The sequence below is a fragment of the Anser anser genome, assembly GCF_964211835.1.
Source record: "Anser anser genome assembly, chromosome: 16".
Lineage (NCBI taxonomy): Eukaryota > Metazoa > Chordata > Aves > Anseriformes > Anatidae > Anser > Anser anser.
The window spans coordinates 7,073,542-7,097,117 of NC_139737.1; the positions used below are offsets into that span (position 1 = coordinate 7,073,542).

General features: G+C 36.8%; 1 long non-coding RNA gene across 3 annotated transcripts in view; it reads left to right on the forward strand.

Moving 5' to 3' along the window:
* Nucleotides 1-1,575: 1,575 nt before the first annotated feature.
* LOC310882550 overlaps nucleotides 1,576-23,576 on the forward strand; it is a 36,102-nt gene continuing 14,101 nt past the window's right edge. For all 3 annotated transcript variants that reach the window (XR_014573020.1, XR_014573021.1, XR_014573022.1), the window contains exons 1-2: nucleotides 1,576-18,862; nucleotides 18,955-22,354. This is a non-coding gene — a long non-coding RNA (uncharacterized lncRNA). The remainder of the gene's footprint in view (nucleotides 18,863-18,954; nucleotides 22,355-23,576) is intronic.

Consider the following 23,576-nt stretch of genomic DNA (forward strand, 5'->3'; position numbering starts at 1 on the left):
TTCATTTTAGATTTTTTTTTTTCTGGGGACAAGCAGAAGCAGGTAGAATCCAAGTTAGCTTCTGCCAGTCCAATGCTCATGCATTTTCAGCAGCCAGCATAGGAATGAGTTCATTTCAAATTGAAATTAGCTTATTATATATTTTTTATTACTGGCTTCTGACCAAGTGAGAAGTATTCAGAACATGCTGTACAATTTATTTTTTACCAGCTATTTTATAAAAACGTTATGATCAGAATTATACTCTATTTTTGATTAATTCAGACCAGTAACAGAAGTTTGCAAAAAATACATCAGAATAATGAAATCCACTCTAATTACTTTGGTGAAATTATTCCATGAGACTTGCATTCACTGTGCTAATTACAACATTTCAGTAGTAACTCATACTGTAGTACTTTATGAACCTGTTTGCTCTGTTTCAGTTAAGGTGTGCTAACATTGTAATGAAAAGGTCTACATTTCTGAGCATTTAAAAAATGCAGCATAAGATTTTCATTTTATTTTTTTGCACTGCAGTATAATTTTGGTAACTTTTTGGGGGGTGGGGTATTATGAGGGCAGGTTTCAATGATGCAATGGCAATACCAACAAGAAAACTGCTCAGCATAGAGGGATAAGATGGCCAATAGGTAGGACAGGCTCCGCAGCAGGCAGCAGCATCATAGCCTCCCTTTGAATGATTTATGAGCTCTCTAACAGCTTCCACTGAGTTCTGCATTTCAGAAACATGCCAGAGCAGCTGTTTGTAGATGTAGCCAGGCTTTCCACATTATAAATAATAAATCAGTTATTTAGATAGTACCACACCCAAGTAGTTTCTCTGGACTAAAGCTGTTGTACAAGGGGCAGAAGTTGCAACAGCTTTGTTTCATCTGTGCCTGGAGACAACTGACAACAACAGAGGAAGAAAATGCAGTTTTCCCAGGTCTCAGCCCAACAGTCTTCAGAAGCCTGGATTCCTTTGGACTATCACAAAAGCAGAGAAAGCAACATACAGCATGAGAAGGGGTTATGAGTTCTGGCTTGACTTTACATGGACCAGTTACGCCAGAGGACAGCTGTTTACCTGCACTAATTTTCTCTCCATTACCCTTCAAGTAATGAGATATCCAAAGAGTTTAACCCAGGTTAAATGGCAGGTTGTGGAAATGACAGGCATCAGGGCAGGTGCTTAGCCAGAACCACTTAAGCAGCAGTAGTTGTATGTGGCTTGGGACACCACAAGGAATAAACTGGAGCAGGAAAGGTCTTTAGTTCCTTGCACCAAGAAGAGGGGAACATGATCTAAGCAGCTTCATGACAAGCCTGCCAAAAATTATGTACTAAATACATGCGTGCAGCAGCCAACTGCCAGAGAGGGTGAAAGTTCCTGCTGTTCCCAGACTGAACAGAAGTGTGAACTGTAGGAAGCCTGCCCAACTCATATCGCTATGCTGCTGCTCAGCTGAAAAAAAAAGCCTGATTTTTTTTGGGGGGGGGGGGGGGGGGAGATTTTTGATCTCTTCTTGATCTTCACTCAGTACAAGGTTCTTTAGAAGATTCATGTCAATTCCTGCTGTGACAGCTTTAGAAACACTGAGACAAAGCTTACAGAATTGGGCTGCCTTGCTGCTTAGGTTGTTGGCAGCCCATAGGATGAACTGGATCTTCATTTTTTAATGAAGAAGCAATCCTGCCAAAAGTGTATGTAGGGAAAAGTGGCAATAGTAATTTTGCAGGCCAGCTCCTTTCTGGTGTCAAGGATAAATTTCTAAGTAATTTTACCCTTTAAAAAAAATTAAGATGGAGTCATGTTAGTTTGCTAGGTGGTGAGAATTTAACAAGGCTGTTTACTTCAGTTTCCGGCACTACCATTTCATTTTTTACTGTCTTGCATTCAGATCTGTTGCTTCTCTAGCCTTCTGTCCACAGAGACAGAAAAGGGCTAAGGAATGTGCTGCATTTCCCATGTACTTTCCCTGCTGCCCAGGAAGACAAAACATGGAAGCGTAAGCGTGCTCAGAAACATCTTTCCATTTCTTCTGCTGATCGAGAAGTTCACAAGTGTTTTATCAAACCTGACACAGCTTCTGCCAAAACTGGGACCCTCCAGAGCTTGGCTGCACCCAAGCCAGAGGTTAAAAATGTAGAAATTGCTTATGGGTGGATAATCATAATGAAGAAAAAGGGCTAAGTATTTTTTTTTTCCAAGGGACAACTAAAAGAATATATTAGATAAAAGACAAATGATAATTATATTGAATCATTCTAATGAAAGTCATCTAAAAGCATTCATTTCAAAATGAAACAGTCTATATTAAGCTATCAGAAATGCAAATGACTAAAAGCACAATAGAACATCTGTGGAAAAAGCACATTATCTTAGTGTCAAATACCTTCATGAAATGCAACCAACTTTTTAGAAGAGAAAAACAGATCCTTTTGCAGAATGTATATTGAATGTCAGAATTAAGGAAATTCTACGAAAGATGACACAGTATTGTATCGCTCCATTTTCTCTGTCAATATTTAAAAGGCTTTTTCCATATTTATTTCTGTTATGGAATAGGAAAGCTCAGATGTACGTGACACAGAAGTGCACAAATTCTCTACAGCCCAAAGCAAAAGCAAGCACTCTTCAGCTATATAACTGCCTTATTTCTTTCCTTCTACTAAGTATTAATTACAGTACTCTGACATTCAAAGCTTCTAAAAGAGAAAGCCAATATCAGGATATAGATGTTGAGTGTACCTTATCTGACTAACTGGTCTAACTTAGCCTGACTAACAGTTTGTCAGAAACCTTCACAATCCAATGCATAGAGGTGTCTCCCCTCACACTGGGACTATTACCAATCCGAAATTATTTTTGCACTAAGATGGGGCAGCATCCTTTTCCTACTCTTTGTTTCCAGTCTAAACAAAGGCTGTGTAGATGAGGAGAGGAATTTGATAAACTGCTGATAAGTGACCAACTTTCTGCTGACTTTATATTATATTGTGCAATATTGCAGACAACTTTGATTATTGTCAGGAAACTGGACCATGACAAAAAGCATACCTTCTTATACAATAAAATGATTCCTCTGTCTTTGATTCCTATCTTCTGGCTTCACTAAAGAAATACATTTTTCCCTTAGCAGTTAGAGCTGTGATTTGAGGATGATCTACGACAGGAGCCACATACCATTCTGGGGCTCAGACAACCCGGCCTTCTGAAATAAAGAAGTTGCCTCTTTCCTGCTGGTATCATAAACAGTTACAAAGAGCCTGAAAGAATAATTTAGCTAGCAACATAACTGCATGAAGCAAAGATGAGAAGGGACTATAGGAGAAAACAAAGCTACCACAGCTTGACTTTCAATCTCAGCTTTATTTACAGTTATGGCAGAAAGCAGTTTTTGACTTGTAAGCTGATCAAATTTGATCTCGAATTCTATATTCGTTTCTCTAACTTCTGTTAATCTATTTTCTAATCATACAGTATTTTATAAACAGCCTGAAACATGTAGCACATGTAGCAAGTTGAAGAGGTGGGAATAGAATAAAGTATTACAGCTTTCATTTGCTGCCTGCTAAATCTAGATAAACACCATCAAAACAGCTACTCCAAATGTACAAAGGGATCAAAACAACACCTTTCAGAATTCTCCCAGGTTTTGCAGATATTGCCAAAGAAAAAATATTGAAATGAAAAATTAGCTAATTGCAGGTTGATGTCCCTTTCTCTCTCCCAGTGTTCCTCACTAGTTAGACTCACAGCTACATCTCTTCAACATCTTTTCCTCCCCACCTCTTCTAATGGAGTATATTAGCCCTTAATGAACATGCTACCATATGATCTGTCCTTTGATGATAGGGCCAAGGCACTTTACCATCTTGTTTTTAAGCATTGATAGTAAAGACCATACTGAATGCTAGACACTAGTAACAAAAAGGATTTCCAGGACTGCAAATAATTTTTCAGACTAAAAGTACCACTCAGGCTGGATATTGCATCTTTTCATAGCAACACACTGGGTTGTGTTTAAATGATCCACCTGGATAATTTCCAGACATTGTTCTAGGACTCTGTTCAAGCCACGGCATAACAAACTCAACCACAATGTCAGGAGGTCTCTAAAGGGATTCACCACCAGTTACTTCAGCTGAGGTGATCCTGAATCTCTGATACGCACCAAGAAACCTCCTTCACCAACGGGGATGTAACATGAATGGTTGTGTGCAACCACAAGCAGGCATATGTTCAGCTTGTTTTCACACTGTGTGCTCCTCTTACATATTTTAGTGAAAGATGAGGCTGGCATACGCCAGTCATTCTTTACTGGCATCTAAGCCAGTATTTACCATGATGATTACTACCTTTTCCTCAGAGAAACTTGTTACTTATAATTCTCCTCACTTTCACGCTGTGGCACCAAATGATGTATATTCAAACTGATAAAAACCATTAATATGCACAGATATGGAGAAGAATCTGCAAAGCAAATATCAAAAGAAAATAACTTCTAAAATAGGCCAAGATGCTCTGCAGTGACATTCAAAAGGAAAAAGCCTGTATTGCATTGGAATAATAATCAAACACTATTGGATGCCAAGTAAATAAGCCACCAAGAGAAAAACTTTACTATGTTAGTCCTTCTGTCAGTCCATCTGTCTCCTTTCACTCAGCTCCCTCACCTTGTTTCTAATATGCCCTAGAGTAACAGTGGTTTCCTTCAATTGCAAAAAAAATATTTTCAAATATTCAATATATCTGCATTATCAACACTACTCCGGTGTTTCAGATCTTAAATTGACAAATATCCAGATATGCATGCAGTTGTGAAAAAGTTTCCATCATGGTGTCCACAGAAGCTAAAATTTGTACGTATAGACTTGAATTTGCAAATCCAGATTGGCTGTATGTGCTGCTGCCTGACACTTTCACATGTACTGGTAGGGTCCTGTAATCAAATTTAAACTCTAGATTACTTACATTGAAGACGTACATTATATTAGAATCATTACTCCAATCCATCAATTTCTTCGTTATTCATGGTTTATTTTGCTTAAATATGTTCCTTTAGTTTTATTGTCTAGATTTAACCTTCGAACAATCCTAAATCACAGGAAAATAAACAGGAAAAAAAAAAGCTAAAGCCTGCATATGAGTAACAAGTCTAACTGATATGTTTTTTAATGCTTTGAAGGCAAACTGAAGCTGCTTATTTTTCAAAGTTATTATGGGATATTATATTACATTATATCTTGAGAAAATGAACCATACATTCCATGTTGTACTGTATTTTAGACATTTTCATTGTTTCAGAACAAAGGGGACATTCAGATGTTCTTCAGACTAAAAAGTCTATATCGCTTCATGTAAAGAATGCTTAAAAGAAGGTCAAAATTAAAACATTTTCTTATTCAATAGACATGGATTAATATTAGTTATAGCATTTAAAATATGAAAGAAAACAAAAGGAACCACAGACTACCAGAACAAAATAAGGAAGCCTAAACGGTATGCTTTCATATATTCCTACCAAAAATATTGTGAAGCTGACACACTGAAGTGTTTCATCCTGACAAAACACTAGTTTGCTATGGGAAGATTTATGAAGGATAAAACCAAAGCTTCAGTTGTGGCTTATGTGTTGCTCAATTAATTTATGGGATGAAAAAACTTTGATCTATTTGCCAGTGAGATAAAGGGCCAAAATACCCTGGAGTGGGTTGATGAGTTTACACTTAGAGGCTCAATAAGTGGCTACTTCTCAACTATGTAGTCTTCACGTTTATGCAAGCCATTTCACACCCATTTTTGTAATGGGATGAGGATCAAGGACAGATAAACTACGTAAGGGGTGAATGCACACATAACCCAGCTGTGTGCGCAAAACTGCCAAAACTGTGTGGGAAATAAAAATTCACTGATAACAGAAAGAAAATGAGTAAGAGAATGAATACACATTTTACCCAGCAGGAACTTTCCTCCCAGTGAAGCCTGTCTGTGCAATCTCGCACAGAACTCTAAAACGCACTTCTCACCACTGGTATGTTAGTGTAAATTACTGCTGGGTCCATGTTCGTCTGCCTCATGGCAATTAGGCTTACTCAATTTAAAGACCATTTTTCTTTCTAGCTCTCAGGAAGAAGGAGAAGAAATGCTGCCAACTTATCCACTGCGCTTCAAAACTGCATTTGAGAATAGTGAAGCAGAGAAAGTCCCAATTTAATCTACTGCAATACTCATTTTGAGCCGATCTTACCCTTTCCAATTTCCTTCTCCTTTTATAACAGGCACCCAACTATGAAAGCCCTAAATTGAGAATAATGAATCAAATAACCTTTGTCACGTAATTCAGCTGAAATCTTCTCTCAGCCCTACTTCCCATGATGCTATTAAAGCTTGGGTGTGTCGCTGCCCTACTCCACAAATGAGTTTTGTCATCCATGTGGGCAGAATACAGAGATGCAGTTAACCAACATAGTGGAAGCCATGGTGTTATTGACCCCTTCTCTGAAGGAGCGTCTCAATAGAACTGTTGAGAACCAAATAATCCCATTTTCATTTTCTTAAACAACCCTAATCCATTGAGTTAGGTATGAAAAAATAATCCAGAGCAGTGTTAACACACCATCTGAATAAACAATTCAAACACAGGTTGATGTTTGTGTCTTACTCAGATTAATAGACAATAAAGTATCTTCACTTTTACCAGGTTTGTTTATTATCAGGGGACACAGACATGTTCAATAGGGAAACATTATTTAGGTTAAACTACTCTTCATTGTAGAGTGTTATTAAATGAAGAAAGGCAACCAGAAAATGGAATGAAAGTTTTTGCTAGCTTAATGGCCTTAGATTAAATTTGTTTGAAAAGGTGACTAATACAATTCACAGAACTGAACGATCAGTAAGGCAGGTAGATTGTTGCTCAATTTCCCATATGGTTTACTGGCAAAAAGGAACAGCAAGAACCATGCAGTCTGCATTTGTTATTTCCTTGCTGAAAGGGAATTAAAATTTGGCATCGCTATCTCTGCTCCAAGAAAAATGACAGTTAACACATTAGTTCTCTAAATCTGTCTACAAACCCAGCTCCTGGACAACAAGTCATAGTAATATTAAAGCAATTATGAAATTATAGACTTCAGTTATATTGATCTTTCAAGAATACACTGTAAGAAAGTATATACCTTGAATCTTCATTGCTCACCATGAACAATACTTCAAGAGTAAATATTCTGAACATTAGTTCAGAAAAGTACATAATCACATTGAAATTCCATTGAGGCAATGATTCAACAAGTACAACTTTCTCAAGTAATGAGATTTTACTGAATAGAGTAGTATCAGTGAAGGAATCCATTTTCTTGCTTCCTACATATTTCTCTACAGTGGCAAAATAAAAGAAAGTGAAAATGAACTACGCCAGGCTCTTGAACATTCAAATCTCCAACTAGAATAAAAATGCAAACAGGAATGAAGAGCAAGTCCAAGTGGTAATGTAATACTGAGAACACCTGAGCTGACAATGATAAAGCATGATTTCAGTTTCTTCTTTATTAAAAACAATGAAGGAAACCACAACTACTGTTAATTTCCAAAAGTTTTTCTTTTTTTCCAAATTAGCTTTATTTTGCACCATCAGACTACCTGCATGAATTTGATTACAGTGATGAGATGATCGATATTGTTTAGGTCATGTCTTGTTCTAATCCTCAAGGAACCTCAATAGCACTTGAGTGTTAAAATCCAGGCTGTGCTATTCATTACTTTGAGTGGATTATCATCACTGCCAAATATTCGCAGTAAGCTAGTCTTTGTTCCTAAGCCAGAAAATTTTAATTGTTTCTGCTTCAGCAAAGTTTTAATAGATACATCCATTTCCTTTCCAGTCCATTATTTGATTAATAAGGGGATGAAGGAGGCCAGATCTCTTATGTTAGTAAGTTGTTGGACTAGCAACTTGTTATTAAATGTACAACTACATGAAAATGTCAGGAATGAAGTCTATTCCCATGGAGATTAGGGCCAATAAGCTGCATGCCATGACTTCTGGAAAGCATGAAACTGCCAACGCATCCAGTACAGGTCTGTGGTGCTTTGCAAGATGCCATATTCAACTACCGTCAGTGTTTCAGAAAGATGGTTTACAGTTTATGGTTTGTTCTACACAGGAAATATTTACAGCTACGTGTTGACTCTTGCCAATATATAGATGTGCAGTACTTAGTTCCACTCCATGGCAGAAGCACATTCACCAATGCCACAGCTACCAAAAGGACAGAGTAGGGAACCGGATACGCAACGTCACCATCCTAACAGGTACCAGCAATACCCTCCCCTGTCAACCACTAAATCAAGAGGTACAAGACATGAAGCAGAAATAGATGTTCACCAAAGCAGCATTCTGACAGTCTTCAGAACAAGCTATACAAGATAGGAACTACTGCTTCTAATAACTTGTTTCAAAACAAGACAGTTCCCATCTTGGATAGCTTAACACTCAATGATCCTGTACTCAAGACAGTAGACATTTCAAGAATCCATGGAGGAACATCCTTAGGAAGCTGTTCAATATTTCTGCCAAACTAAGATTAAAATGGAAGCTGGATTGAAAACTGTAGATATTCCACTTGAATAATTGCATAAGGAATAAGAGAAAGGAAAATGGTAGACAAGCTAGCATCAGCGTGCAGGATTCTAGGATCCAAAGAGAAAAAAATAGGAGAAACCTGCAGGTAGAGGGAAAAATACTAGTCAAACTTCTATGACCATGTAAAAAGAAGCAGATACACACAGATAGCAGCACATACATTTCTCTTGCATAATGGTGCAATCGCCATTCATACATCCTAGGCCTTCGCCACACACTCCCAAACCTTTGCAAATAAACCTCTGACAGCATCTACTGTTTTCCATGAAACAAGGTATAAATTACACACAATCAACATTTGCAGGCTTCCTGGGGAGCATCAGCAAACAAAAGTCATAAACAGATGCAGCTGGAATTCACTGCAGGATGTTTTTATTTGCCTAATCAGAAGGAAATAAGTCTGCTTAGAATTTCCCAAACTGTATCAGTGCTAGCAGCTAGGCCTTGGGACACATGCAGAGCATAACAGTTTGGGTTTTTTTTGAGGAGATCATACATGGAGGGATTAACATAGCCAACGAAGGTGGACTCTTCAGTTCAAAGTCTTGAAGTTCATGGCTTTTGTTTAATGTTCAACTGTCATGCCATTCCATTATGCTCTGTATATCCCAGACTGTTTAAAAAGGTTCCACATAACAGAATAGTCAGCACAAATACTGCAGATAAAAGCTGCAATTCAATCACTGCAGTGAGAAGTAAGCTTCTGTAAGACCCAACCAGTAATTGATCAGTTAAAACTTTACAATTTTTCCAAAGCTAGATGACAATTGATTAATCAATGCAAAAAAAACCTGCAAAACCAAGATCCAAGACTCTGGTACTCTCAGCATCTAAATTCAGTATTTCCATGGCTTCCTTAGATTAGCTTTGAAGGTGGCTATTTTACAGACTTCATTATGTTATACCACTTGAAGCTGTAGGGTCTGATGAAAAGAAATCTTACTTGAGGTTGGAATGCCAGCATACCTCTACACCTTGCTGAATTTTGAAGGGTAGATAACAGTTATTTCATTCCCCACCTGATTTTCTGTCTCCTATTTATTACCAGCTGTTTCAGAGAATTAAACCATCTGCTCTTTGAAAAATGAGTATTACTGAAAATAAATAGTTTAGCCTTGGCAGTAGGTTCATCCACTCTACAACATGTCTTACCATTACTGCTTCTACTAATAAGATTAGAGCTAGAATATTACATCTGTCAAGAACTTTCATAATTGCTTTTCAAAGTGAAGTATGGTTCAGATCAAAATTGTTAGCCAGTTGTTGAGTCTGTGCTTAGCTTTTTCAAGTGTCTAGAAGAGTGATTTGCTTGTAATGCAAGCAAAGTGAGAAAAGTGATAGGCATAGATGTTTATTAGTTTTATGTTACTTGAAGAGAAATACTAATGGACAGATTATAAACAACAGCCTTTGTTTTCTGTTTGTAGTTTATGAAAACTGGTTTAGATCATTCAAATGCTGGAGCTTTTACTTGGCTGTGCAAACCAACCAATGGAAAGAAACATTTGACTTTAGTGGACATTAAATAAAACCCTACATATATAACTGACAGCTCTGACTGGAAAACTTGGGATATTATTCATTTCATTGTTGATATTTCCAGTTAACAGCCTTTTTACTGTATAAAAGGCAGCAGAGTTCAGTTGTGTGCTCTGCTCATACTTGAAGCAAGTCACTTCTCATTAGTTTCTAGGTCTGGAAAAAGGCTATAATCAAGCCTTTGAAATCAGATTTACGCAGGGGTATAGTCCTCATTACTGCTATAACATTTAGATCAAAATACCATTTTTCACAGAACCTGCAGCTGTTTGTACACAGAATACTGCGGGCAGATCATACTTCCCTTAAAACCAGAAATTTGCGGGGAGGTTAGAGTATCTTTGATTGCCTAGCATGGCTTTTGACCTGGAAAGTAAACAGAGCCACTATTGTAACACTGCTGCTGTCTTCCTCTTCACTTGCACAACCTTTTAAATAAGGATTTCAGAAGGCATTAGGAACACAGTAATCTTCACAAATTCCTTCTGAGGTAAAAGTCTCTGGTGAGGTAAAAGGCAAGGATTTTCAGATGTTGGAGCCTGGTGTTATCTTCTTAAATGTCTCAGGATGTAATGAAGATGTCAGTGGGATCTTCATCACTTCTGAAAAATTAGGCCAATTATTTCAGTTCCAACTCAATGCACAGCTTCAGAAATCTGTCCTGGAAAATGTCAGCCCAATACTGGTCTTAGTGAGTCAATGATGAACAAGTTTAAAGGCTTGGGAGCAGCACAGACATTTCAAGGGACTGCAGACGAGAGCAGAGACAGTTTCCTTTTTCACATGTCCTGTGAAGTGATAAGTCTGCCTCTTCTCAAGACACAAGGCCCAAAGTAAGCTCCCCCATTTGCCCCAAACCAGGCAATTTCAGCCAAGAATCCCATCTCCCTGCCTCATGCTCTAACACCTAGAAGCTTCTACTGTCATTAACCTCTTTCCCACACAAAAGCCTGCATAGAAGCAGCCCTTTCTTCAGGTTATTTTTCAAAAGATAGTGCATCTCAAGCATAATGGCTGGAGCCATTGTAAGTTTTGATGGACTCAGCAGGGAAAACTGGAACGAAGCATCAGATGGCCTATATACACAAGAGGCATTGGACTTTTTGGAAAATTTAACATTATATAATATATGAAGTCATTTTTTTCTGCTATGCTTCCTGTCTCCAAAGAATAAAAGCTTACAGCACTGTTAGTTCTGGGGTAAAATAGTAGTGGTTAGGAGAAAGTACTACATGCAATGGTCACCATTTTTGGCTCAGGGGATGAATAAATATACCACATTTCTTTCAGGCAGCAAACAAAGATGAATTACTTAAAAGTAAGGCAAAGTGAAAATCAATCTGCTGAATTAAAAATATGTTAATATTTTAATTGACATATTGCATGTCAGCAGGAGTAAAATGAAATAATCTGTCTTTCTGAACACATGATCATTTGTGTTGCCAGAAAACTGTTCCTGTTTTTTAAAAGAGAGGAATGTCTCTCCGTGCTTCTCTATATATGGAATATGCCATCCCCCTAATGATATAACTATATATAACTATACCAGAGAATGGAATTTATATTCATGAGATACAGATGGCTTCATAATTCACTAGCAATGGAGGCCTGAGTGAGTAATTAGGCCTCCACTGCAGAACTGAATATAATTCCCAATATCAGTACAGTTGGTAAATAAGTTACATACGGAGACTTAGGTCATCTTACTGGCTCTACTTTGACCTACTCTGTGACACAGGTAACCTCCCCTCCACCTCTTTTTCCCAGCTTCTACTATATCTTTTAAGCCTGGTAGGTTTGGATTTTAAACTTCTATCTCTAGGTTTAGAAGGGAAGAGATTTTCATCCTACATACAATACAGCTGCAAAGGGTCCCAACTATGACTGAGGGAAATCCAACAAGGCAGCTGAAGCACATGCAAAATTGTGATACCATCCATTTTTATTTCAAATTAGCAAAATTCAAGTCTTTCACTCTTTGAGCCAACCATAATCCACATGTACAACTCTAGATACCACCATGACTGCAAAGTGGTATTAGTCTCACATCACTAGGAATTTAGATGTACAAACCAAGCTAGAAATATTAAATCTTGTGCCTTCAGTCACCAAAGCAACGCCTTGCTGAGATGTGTAGAAAGTATTGCTTCCATATCCCTCAGAGTCCACTCGCTTCTATTTTAAGAATTTGATAGATTTGGTCAAGGTTTATTTAGTCAAGGTTTTAAGGTATTAATGAACACGTATACGAAGTATAAGGATCTATATCTCAATGATCATTGAAACACATACAAATAACCCAGGGGAATTAGTAAGGAAGAGTTATACATTTTACATAAAGGGTTTAGATGGCACAGACAAACTACTTACTAGGCTTAAAGCGTAAGGCAGTACCAAGCAGTTAGATGAAAATTTTTATATTTAGACATTTGTTAGCATCTCGTGATAAGGCAAATCACGACCACATACAGAGCAGACTGAATAATCTGGAACCATCTTCCCCCACAGTTGGGTTGTTAGCTTTATTCTTTTGGTTTCCAATTCACAAACTGCAGACTAAATAACCTCAGGAGCAACTTAAGAGGAGCTTCTTAGCAATTCAGAGAGTAAGACAGCTTATAGAAGTGAACTTATAAATGACTGTTCAATAGAAAAGCATCTTACTAATACTTCTTGAAAAAGCCTCTGCAAATAAATAGTCAATCTACTTCATCACTGACAGAAGTCAAAAACATTATAAGCATGAAAGAAATTGTGTCTGTCATTTTTATCCCATCCAAGACATACACTACATCTTTTAAAAATCACGTTGTGCCTGTTAAAAACATAAAAGGAATTTGATCTGGTATTTCTATTTACGTAAGGCTGAAAAGCTATAATTAAACAGCCACATGGAGAAAACAAGTAGCATGCTACTCCATTATACCAAAGTAAAAAAAAAAAAAAAATAAGACTTACATCAGGATCTTGAAATATACATCTTCTGAAAATAAAAATTGGAGCATTGAATAAAAACTATAGTAGCTTATCCCACCACAATTTATAGAGACTGTAATGAAAGAGGTGGGTGGGTTAAAAGCTCAGCTGAGCTCACTTACCTTGAGTTGACTAAGTACAAATACATCTTTAAAATAGCCTGTCTGTGTTGTTTGGAGATGTTGAATGGATTTGACTGTTAGAAGTGTAGGTAGGATATAACTGTGCATATAACTGTGATATTAATTAAATGATTATTATACTTAATAAGCTAATTTAAAACTCTGTATTTGTATTCTCCTTAAAGCAACTATGCATGCCTTCCACTATGCAAAAATCTAAACGCACTAAATTTTCTCACTTAGAGATGCTTTTAGAAAATGTGATCTGTACTGCATATGTTAAACAGATTAGATTCACTAACACAATGTTTCAGACTCAATTAACAAATACTAAAAGTAAAATAAAATACCTCTCTTCTAGCCAAACAGCTATGAGGTCTGCTACAACTTCAACAAACAGGTCAGAAACAGTGGCAACAAAGTTCTTGAAGAACTATGAAGTTCTTCTCTCTTGAAGTTCTTGAGAGTTATTCTTAATTTATTCTTGGTAACTAGGAAGTTCCATTATAAAGATGATAATAATAAGGGTTGTTGTTATTACAGCTTGTGGCCAAAAAGCAGTAATTTGGGCAGAATAGACTGTAGAAAGAGTTGAGGCTTAGGGATCTGCTTTCCTTCTTGTTCGCTCAACTCTGGTAGTAGGAAGTTATACATCTGTGGATGCAGCTGCATCTCTTTAAAATTCAGACAGTAGGCATGCTGTTTTGTCCTTAAATGGAAAAGGGAAAGTCAGTGTATCTGAAAAGAATATACTTCAGCTTGCTTGTTTTTAAACAGCCTTTTCATTCTTTTTTCTAGTGGGCTACATTTTTCACTCAGGATTGACTTGTGCTTGTTTCCTCTGTCTTTGGATTGCAGAAGAGAGTTTTTTTAAATGTACAAAATGAGAAAAACAGAGGCAGAATTAGAGTATACAAATCCACAAGACAGCCTACAAAAAGAATTTGACTTATATGTTCTTTTAACTTTAGTCTCCCCATTTTTCTGCTTAGCATCACCTGTACTTCATATTTAATTTATATTAAACATTAACCTCAATTAATCTGAATTATCAAATCTCAGTGCTTCCTATTTGTGTCATTCTTGAAGTCAAATTAAAAGGTAGATATAATTTGGAGAATTCCTATCTCCTTACGTTTCAGAATATGACCTGGATAATTTTACCTGATTCTGATTTTTAAATGTTTCACTTAAATGCATATGTGGTCTCCAATGCCCAGCACAATGGCAACTGAAACATAATTTCAGGCTGAAGTAACTAAAGGAAAAAGATAACTTGTTGAGAAGATAACTTTCATGGACATAACTTGGATGATAAAGTCAGGGGAGATGTTGTGGTAAAAGTTAGTAATAGAGAAGTATCTAAATCTAAACTACATTGTCTGGAGCATCACTTCTTTCTCAAAGCCATAGCAAACCTAAAAGAGCTTAGGAAAATGTAATGGTCATTCTGACTTAACCACTTCTTCCAACTCTACAAATTATGGCACCAACTAATGGGGCAATCATTAAAGGAAGGCTTTTTTTTTTTTTTGCTTCAAAATTTATTTTATGAAAAGACTAGACCTCTAGTCAATCAGCAGTTAGCCTAGTTATCAGAGACTCTTCCCCACTGATGGGAAGATGATGCTACAATTGAATCACTTTGCATAGGCTGTCTCTCCACGCAGTGGCTGGTGTTGTGTTTTATTAAAATGAAGGTTATATATTGAATATTTTGGCTGCTGCTCTGGTTTCTGTCATCATAATTCCTGCCAGTAACCTCAGGCCTGACCTTTGCTTCGGGTAACCAACAGAGCTATGGAGATGAAAGGTTAGTTTTAGGACCTGGCTCCCTGCATGTTTATTTTCCTTGGATGAAGTATTTGAAATTGTCTCAGTTCCTGATTACTCATGACAAAAAAGCATAGTAGGGATAATTTTAAAATATACCATTTCCCTTTATAAAAAGAGACCTAAGGAGATGACTAACTTTTAAGAATGTGATTGATACAATTCGATTTCAGTTTAACTTCAGTACATATTTAAAAACTAGTTATATATTTGTGCATGCAAATACGTAGCCCCATAGCTCTATTAGAGGCAAACGGGATTTGTATGTGAGCTGTCAGCTTATTTGATCTCTGCATTCACTCAAATGCTATTTGCATGCAAGTGCAATTACACATGAAAAGTGTAGAGAAAAATGGATCAGGCAGCTTTGGAACCACTCCAAAAATTTCACCCTTAGTGTATTTTTCTTAAACTAGCCTCTTTAAAATAGCTAAAATAAATGCTAATCATATATATTACTCTTGCCAAGCAACCTCTCCAATATTATCCAGTGGAGAGAATATGGTCTACTGGCATACATGTTGTTTTGGGGGCTGTAACTTTTGAGCTCTTCTCCACTGTTTTGAGTGACCTTGAGAGAAGTAACTATTTTTGTTGTTGTTGTTGTTTGTTTATCTGTAATTTGTAAACAAAAGATCAAAGAAATCAAGTGGAAAAATAATTTCTAGCATCAGATGATGCAATAAACAATTATGGAATGCTTACAAAGTGCTTTGAGTTCCTTGTATGAAAGAATAAGGAAGGGTGAAGCAGTGATAACAGTACAAACGTAATTAGCTCTCAGTGTTAGGTAAGCGCTGGCAGGGTTGAGTCATGACAATTTTTACATATGTAGCATTTTATTTAAAAAACCACCACCAACAATAAATTAATCTATGAAACAGACCTGTACTCTAAAACATGGTTTCCCCTTGGATTCCGTATATTTTTCCCTAAATGTGCTTTTGACCTGGAATCTATAAAACTCCAAATATGCTTATGAAGATGATATTATAATTAACATCTTTAGGGATGAGAAGCAAGCAGATGTTTTTCCTGTCTGAGGATATTAAAGATCCCATGATGATTTTTTTTGTAACAATCTCCTTTATCCTCAATGTCCTTACCAAGGTCCTGTCATCTTCTGTGTTCCTGGTCCTTGTTTGAACTGTTCTCTACACCAGAATATTGAGGCGAAAATGCCTAATATTACCTAAGGCTGCTCATATTTACTATTTATACTTAGTGCATAAGTTACTTGTCTCTTTGCTTCCTTCAAATCATTTATCATAACTCATGAAAGAACTTCTACCAAATTTAGTAAGACCAAGGTTGCTATGAAAAAAAAATGTGGGAGAATATTACCACACTTACAAAATAGTCACACGTGGGAGTATTTGTACTTGCGTGTAGAAGAATTTGCACACTAAAAAGGACTTACACACTGAAACTGCATGCAGACTCAAGTTATTACAAAACAAAACCAAATCATTGCAGGCCTCTGAAAAAGAAACCATATTGTCAAGGTGTGGGGAAACAAAAGTGCAAGAAAGATGCTTTTCAGATTAAGGAAAAAAACTAACCTCTAGTTTCAGCATTGTTCTCTTGATACAAGTATTTTTTTTCAGCCAGAATGAACTCTGAATGCCCAGAAGAGTCTTCCTTCCCCAAATGTAAGAAGATGTCAGAGTAACTCTGAGTATGCTGTGCTCCATTCCCTCAAGCAGGGGAGTGGAGTACTGGATTATCAATGAGATTATCAAAGGGATCTGGTGCCAGTCTGGCATCTGCTGGTTCAGTCAGGGGCATAAAATCCACACTAACTGCACCCTCTGGCACAAAGGAATTAAAAACATAGGCCTAAGCTGTAAAATCTAACAATTAGTGCTCATGAAAACATAAATGTTTGATGTGACATTTAGTAGAAATTTTAAAGACCAAGCAATATTGATCTGCTCATTATGCAGTACAACTGAACCGACTGGGAATTTACTGGCTGGGTAATTTCCGGCAACAATTTCAGATAACCTATGGGATCTTTTGTTTCTGTATTTTTAAAAAGAAGACAAAAATGATCATCCTAAATTATGCATTTATGTATGACCATATTTGTGGGTACATGACTATTTTTGTTTTTATTCTGGGTTATACTTTTCCCCAAAATTGTTGCCATTCAATTTTATCACCAGACCAGAAATGTTTTACAGATGCTGCTTGTCCATAAAAAAAAAAAAAAGCTTGCTTCCTGATAAACCTAGGTATTGCCTTTTGATTGTAATGAAATTAAATCAGCTTCCACAAACTGATTCTACTCCACAAGTCCAATTTCTTTAATTTTATGCCCCTCAAGCCTGTTTACTTGTATAATAACCCTTCAATATTTCTTACACTTCATATTCTGAATCACTGAACCAAAACCTGTGATAAATTACTGTTCTATAACACTTTGACTTCAATTTTTTATTTTTTTGTATGTAAACACTTCTGATTTGTTTAATATAACTAATACATTACACAGATCTTAGTGCATTAAGAAGCTCAATTAATAAAAAAAAGCTTTGCTTCAGATAAATGAGGTAGTGTGATGAAAAACAAAACACAACAGCTTTCCGGAAGGTAGGGTATGATGCAGGGATGCTTGGACTGTTCTGCATGGGGTTGGGCAATATGGGAGGGGTTGGTTGGTTTCTACGAACAGTAACTGCCAGGAGGGCAGATGTCTTTGAGGCCATGCTTATGATTCTGGTCCCAGCCTGATCCATTGAGCTGGCAGGTACAAAGCAGAGGAAACGCTTTGTTGTCATGTAGCAGCAGTGCTCGGCTCTCTGCAGCACGCTGCAGTGGAAAGCCTGTACATTCTTTCTGCCACCAGAACCATTGCCTTTCCAAAGGCTTCTTACCATGTCCTATTACCTACTTCCCTTTGTGTCCATAAATATTACTTATATTTTCATTCCAGAAACATTTGCATCCTCCCTTGGGTCTGAATTTAGAGAAAAACAACAACAACAAACTCCAGTGTGTCTGATTTTGTTTGCAAATTAAATGTACAGGCAAGTAGGAAAGCATCTTGTGCTATCGCCCAATACACATTTTGGCTGGGCAAAGGAACCTGTATTTGAATGGCTAACTCTGAAATCCTGGCTGTCGTACACCCTGAGTGATACAGTGATTTTTTTTTATACAATTTTTGTCTTCATTTACAGTCTAAAAATGTTCTCTAGCATTAATGAAAGCCATTTGATTGGGCCATCATCAGCATTTTAAAATGCCCTAAAACAGTTATTGGTCTACTGGTCTGCAGAATTGGATCTGAAAATTGAACTTATGAACATTACATAGAATACTTTGAGGCACATCATACTATTGCTTTGTATGGAACTGGTCATTAATATTTTTTTAATGCTTAACTAGGTGAGAAATAGCCCAACTCAAAACATCTGTCACTTTTCACCTCCCAGATGGATTACTTGCCTATATAACCAATTTAAACAAATCACCGGAACCATGTTAGGGATACACAAGAGGCCTAGCTACAGTCTGTGTTAAGTATATGATCACAAAGAATAAGCCCAAAGTGTAACTTAAAAGTACTAACAGGCTATTGCTATTATACAAATCTGATCAGGAAGTGCAAATTTACTTCATGGGCATGTCAGGGCTACTAAAGGAGTCAAGAGGAGTGAAAAGAAATGTCCTTGAGTTATCCTCACTGCAGAGTATGGAGAGGACAATCTTTTCAAGAGAAGCATCCTGACAACTGGACATGAGAGGGATTTGAAGGTTGGTAGGAGCAGTTTTTCCATTTACTTGCCATGTGGAGACAATTGTGTTGTATTTTGGGGGTGGTAACTGCCATTCTGTTTATTTTCCAGTTCTCTGAGCCTGGAATAGGCCTCAGCAGAAATGTAATGCAACTGAACAGGCCCTGAACAGAGGGAGTCTGAGAATTAACAACTCCTTTAATTAAAACTTGAGCTGGATAAACGGTTTCTTGTTTTTATTTATTAATTAGGCTGGTTATAACAAAAGCTTGCTTCCACAAGCTTTTCGGCTTCCACAGTATATGATGGTAACTGTGTGGGAGCTGGCTGCAAAAACCACCTGTCTAGCACTAGTGAACTGTGCGTGTGTACTGAATTAATTATAGCAATAAAAGCAATAGAAAGTGTATAGATTATGTTCCGTGATATTTTAGTTGCCAGACCAATATGTCTCTCTTTCCAAGAGCTCATTAATTAACTAATTATTTATGCTTTTCCAAGTGTGTGGCTGTTCTCATCTCAGTGGGTTGTTTTCCTTATTTTTAAGCTTCTCTTGATCTGAGTTTTTACACTATTGATTCACAACACTTTGAATGAGAAAGGGCTCTCTCAGGAGCCTCCTAATCTCATGTCATTCTGCTGTTATTGTTACTTATGCTAGGCGGATTCATAAGACAGCTATATTTCTATATACTACAGCTATGTCTTTATTTTATTCTGTAGTCAGCTACGTCAAGTATGTCTGTACACTGCAAATGGCTTTACCCCCAAGAGATATCAAATAGATAAACACAGGAGGATATTCCTTTTATTTTTCATATAATGTTGTTGTTTTTTTTAATAAATTAAAAAAAAATGATGCTTCTGTAATTCTCTGCAACTTGTTTCTGTTCTGATTTACAAAACCCAGATTCAAAACTTAATTGTCATAGAATTTGAAACTAACTGTGCCCAGGGATTTTCCTGAGAGTGTATATTTTTCTATTCAAAGTTTTAGCAGTGTTCTTAAGCATCTGCTACATTAGAAAGTCAGCATAGAACTGAACCATTATGAATTCTGTAGCAGCCAGAACCTCTCAGGTAAATGATAGAGACCAAAATATTTCCAGACTTAAACCACGCTCTTTGGAAAACAGCTGTCTGAACTGCTAGCTTTTCATAACCATAAAAATATTAGGCAGAACAAAGTCTCAGAAGACTAAAAGTGGTATTTGCTTACAGTGGGCTTTTTATGTCAAGATAACTTATGAATTGATTTTTTTTTTCATGGGAGAAGGTTAATATTAAACTTTCATATGAGCTTCCAGTACCCACATAGCAAATGTATCATCAGTTCAGTAACCTACTAAACAATTCCTGTCTCCTCCCATCCTTCCTCTGCCTAACATATGAACTGTCAAACTTTAAAAGTGCAGTCAAAGCTGGGAGTTGAACCCTGTAATTTCAGGATAAATATTCTCTGTAGTGGGTCAAAACCTAACCACTAAAGTTTACAATGTCTTTGAATAAAGTCTAATATGCTTAATTTCATCCTAATTAACTTCCTGTTAATAACCGCATTTTCCTTCTAGAATACTTTTCTATATGTGTAAATTGTAGTAAGCGTGGTAGAACTCCCGATGGGAGTTGTTTGAATCACTGGTGTTACACAAATGCCTTATTAACTGTAGTCAGAATTGATGTACTCAGCATGATTAACTTGTAGCTCCGTTACAAAATTCTTAGGTACAAAGGCGGAATAAGAGTTTAAACAGAAAAGGGTTTTTTAAATAGGAAAAGGAAAAAAAAAAAAATGGAGACAGATGAGAAGGTATTTGCTTCAACTGTGTTACAATTGCCCTGGTACAGAAACAGGTGTATTGTAAAATGGATTCAATACAGTGAGCTTCAGAAATGGTTTCAGCAAGCCTTCTAAATTCAGACTAAGCTGTCTGACAAGGCCAGTTCCTGAGTTAGAAATGACACTTTTAAATGTTCAATATAACTAATAGTTTAATCACATTGTGCTTTACGCTCCCCTACAAGTTACTCAACACAACCAGGTCATCCGCCAACAGCGTGGTTATCCTGCTTTGATAAGCTGCACACCTTTTTCCTCTCCTTTCTAATCTACAAATTAACAGATCCAACGTGAGATCAAAGGAGTCAAATACTCTCTAACTGTAATGCTGGCTAAGTGAGTGATGAAACTTCAGTTTTCAGGACACTTTTTTTGTGGAAAAAATGAAATGCTTGCTGTTTTTGTTTGCAAGGCCCTGCACAGGTGTGGTTTCCAAATCGCAGTAAAATTAATGGGAAGTCATTGTGGAAAAGTATTAATTAAAACCAGTTTGTAACAGCATAAGGGGTGGAGGAAGACATGCCATAGTCATGTATGTTGACTGCACTTTTTTTACACCTCACATCAATGAGTTTAATTGTTCATAGAAATTATATTAACATTTTAATAATCCAAACAAAAAGCAAATTCATGAGCATCATGAGAGAGTAATTATTATATTGTCCACAGGTAGTTATGCAGCTAATGACCTGAAGATGGGAGTGTAATTAAAGCTTTCACTCATGGACTTCACTCTAATATCCTTTCCTGTCTCTTCATTTATGTTCTATTCATTAAAACTGTACAGATCGTTAACTCATTAATAACTGCAGAATGCAAATGTAGTGAGGTATAGTGAATTTAATGTCTTTGTGGTTGTGAAGTATGTTCCAGTGCTGGGATGATGCTTTTATTTTATTTTATTTACAACTGCTATTACAGTGGTTCTGTCAAGGAAAGAAGCCCCTCCAAAATAAATAAATGAATAAACTAAAACAAGAGGAATCACTGTTTCACTTTTGAATAGTAAACTCAGCCACCAGGCAAATAAACAAGGGAGTGAACTGCTATTCTGAAAGATACTTTTCAGAATGTACCAATCTTGCCCCTTTTGTCCTGTTGCAATATAGGATAAACTACCTGTTTATCTCCATGGAGATTACCTCATTAACAGAACTCTGACAAACAAGAAGAGAGGTTAAGCAGAAAAACTTACTGAAAAACGTGCATGATTTTCTGCATAATAACTAGTTGCACACTGTATTATGTCATGTGTCAGGATTTTCTCTCAAATCTGAGGTCTCCTTGGGCCAGCTGAGTAATCTGCTAAAGATGTGCATCTTGCCACCTGACCTTGCAAACCCTGCTCCCACTCCTATTCGCTCAGCTCCCACTAGACTCATCAAAAACTTTGAGTCAAGAATTAATAGCAAAAGATCTCATAATGAAAATGTTATTTCAGAGCTATTTGGTTTCCTCTGGTCTCTAGAAGTCTATCAGCACCAGGAGTCAGACTTAAGGTAACTTCCAGAGAGAAGGATGGCCCTGAAGACTGCATTCAAGAGACCTGAGGTCTGTACTTTGCCATGTTTCCTCTGAGCATCCTTGGCTAAGCCACTGAGGGCCAGAATTTCTAAAAAGCTCCACTTCCACTCTCCTGAGCTCAGGAAAAGCAAGGCTGCTTAATGAAAGGTATTTTTATACTCTTTTTTTGTTGACCTTTAATTTTTCTACACTTCAAGTTCACATCTTTTAAAGGAAGATAGAGGTTTTTCTTTGTCATTGTTGTAATAAAGTTTTGCTTGTGGTAGAAAAGTAGTAAGAGGAGGAGTTCATGGAGTTACTGCTGCAATAACAATATATTACCTTCAGCATTTTGTTTTATATAGTGCAACATATCTGGGGTGTACTATATGTTGCTGTTACAAATAATCAAATAATCGATAGGACGACAGCTCACCCAGACCAGACCACTGTCCTTTTCTAGGAGGTTCAGTCAGCTTTAAAAAATGACTACACTTTTACAAGTATCATAGCAAAAAATGTTAATTAACATAGCACTTAATCACATTTTGGGGCGCTAATACATCAGGTATAGAAGTCATGTTCATTAATATCCTCCAATATTTATATTTCTCAAGACTCTGTAAAAGCACTGTTAATGGACTTGAGAAGAAGAGATAATTTTCTTGCTGAACAGAGTCTGTGTGACTAAGTGCTCAATCTCTGGTAACAAATGAATGCAACAGCCTTTAAATCCTTTCCATACAGACAAATTAATGTATTTCTCATAATAATATTGCTCAAAATCTAGACAGGCCAGTGCATCTTTGTGACTTTCTCTGCATGAGTCAGATTTACAATGCAGCACTGTAGGAAAAAAAAAAAAAAAAGGAAAAGGCTATGATGACAAGTTGATAAACAAGTTAAAATAATATAATTTGCACTGTGTCATTTGTATGCTGTCAGCACACACATAATTCCAAAAATTACTGTGGGTAAATCCATTATAGGTCTGCTAAGTACTGCTGCTGGGTACATTGAGTCCTGATGCCTCATCATGCTTTATACCCGTTAGCAATTTGCATGGCAGAGTTACATAGCTCTTAACTGAAAGATGAAAGTCACACTTTCTATTTCGGTAGTGCTGGCATTTAAATTTGATGTCAATGTTATAGTCCCATCCTAATTTCAAAATCCCTTGTGCTAATAGTGCTTAAGCCTTAATTGCACATTTAATCATAAGAATTACAGAATCACTCTGGTAAGCTAGGCAGAAAAAAATGCCGTGGACATAAGATACCAACGCAAATCAGATAGGAAAGACAAAGAAAAGAAGTAATCTTCTATTTTACAGAAAATATTAGGTATGTTGTTTTCCGATCTATCAGCACAACTGATGATGTATGAGATC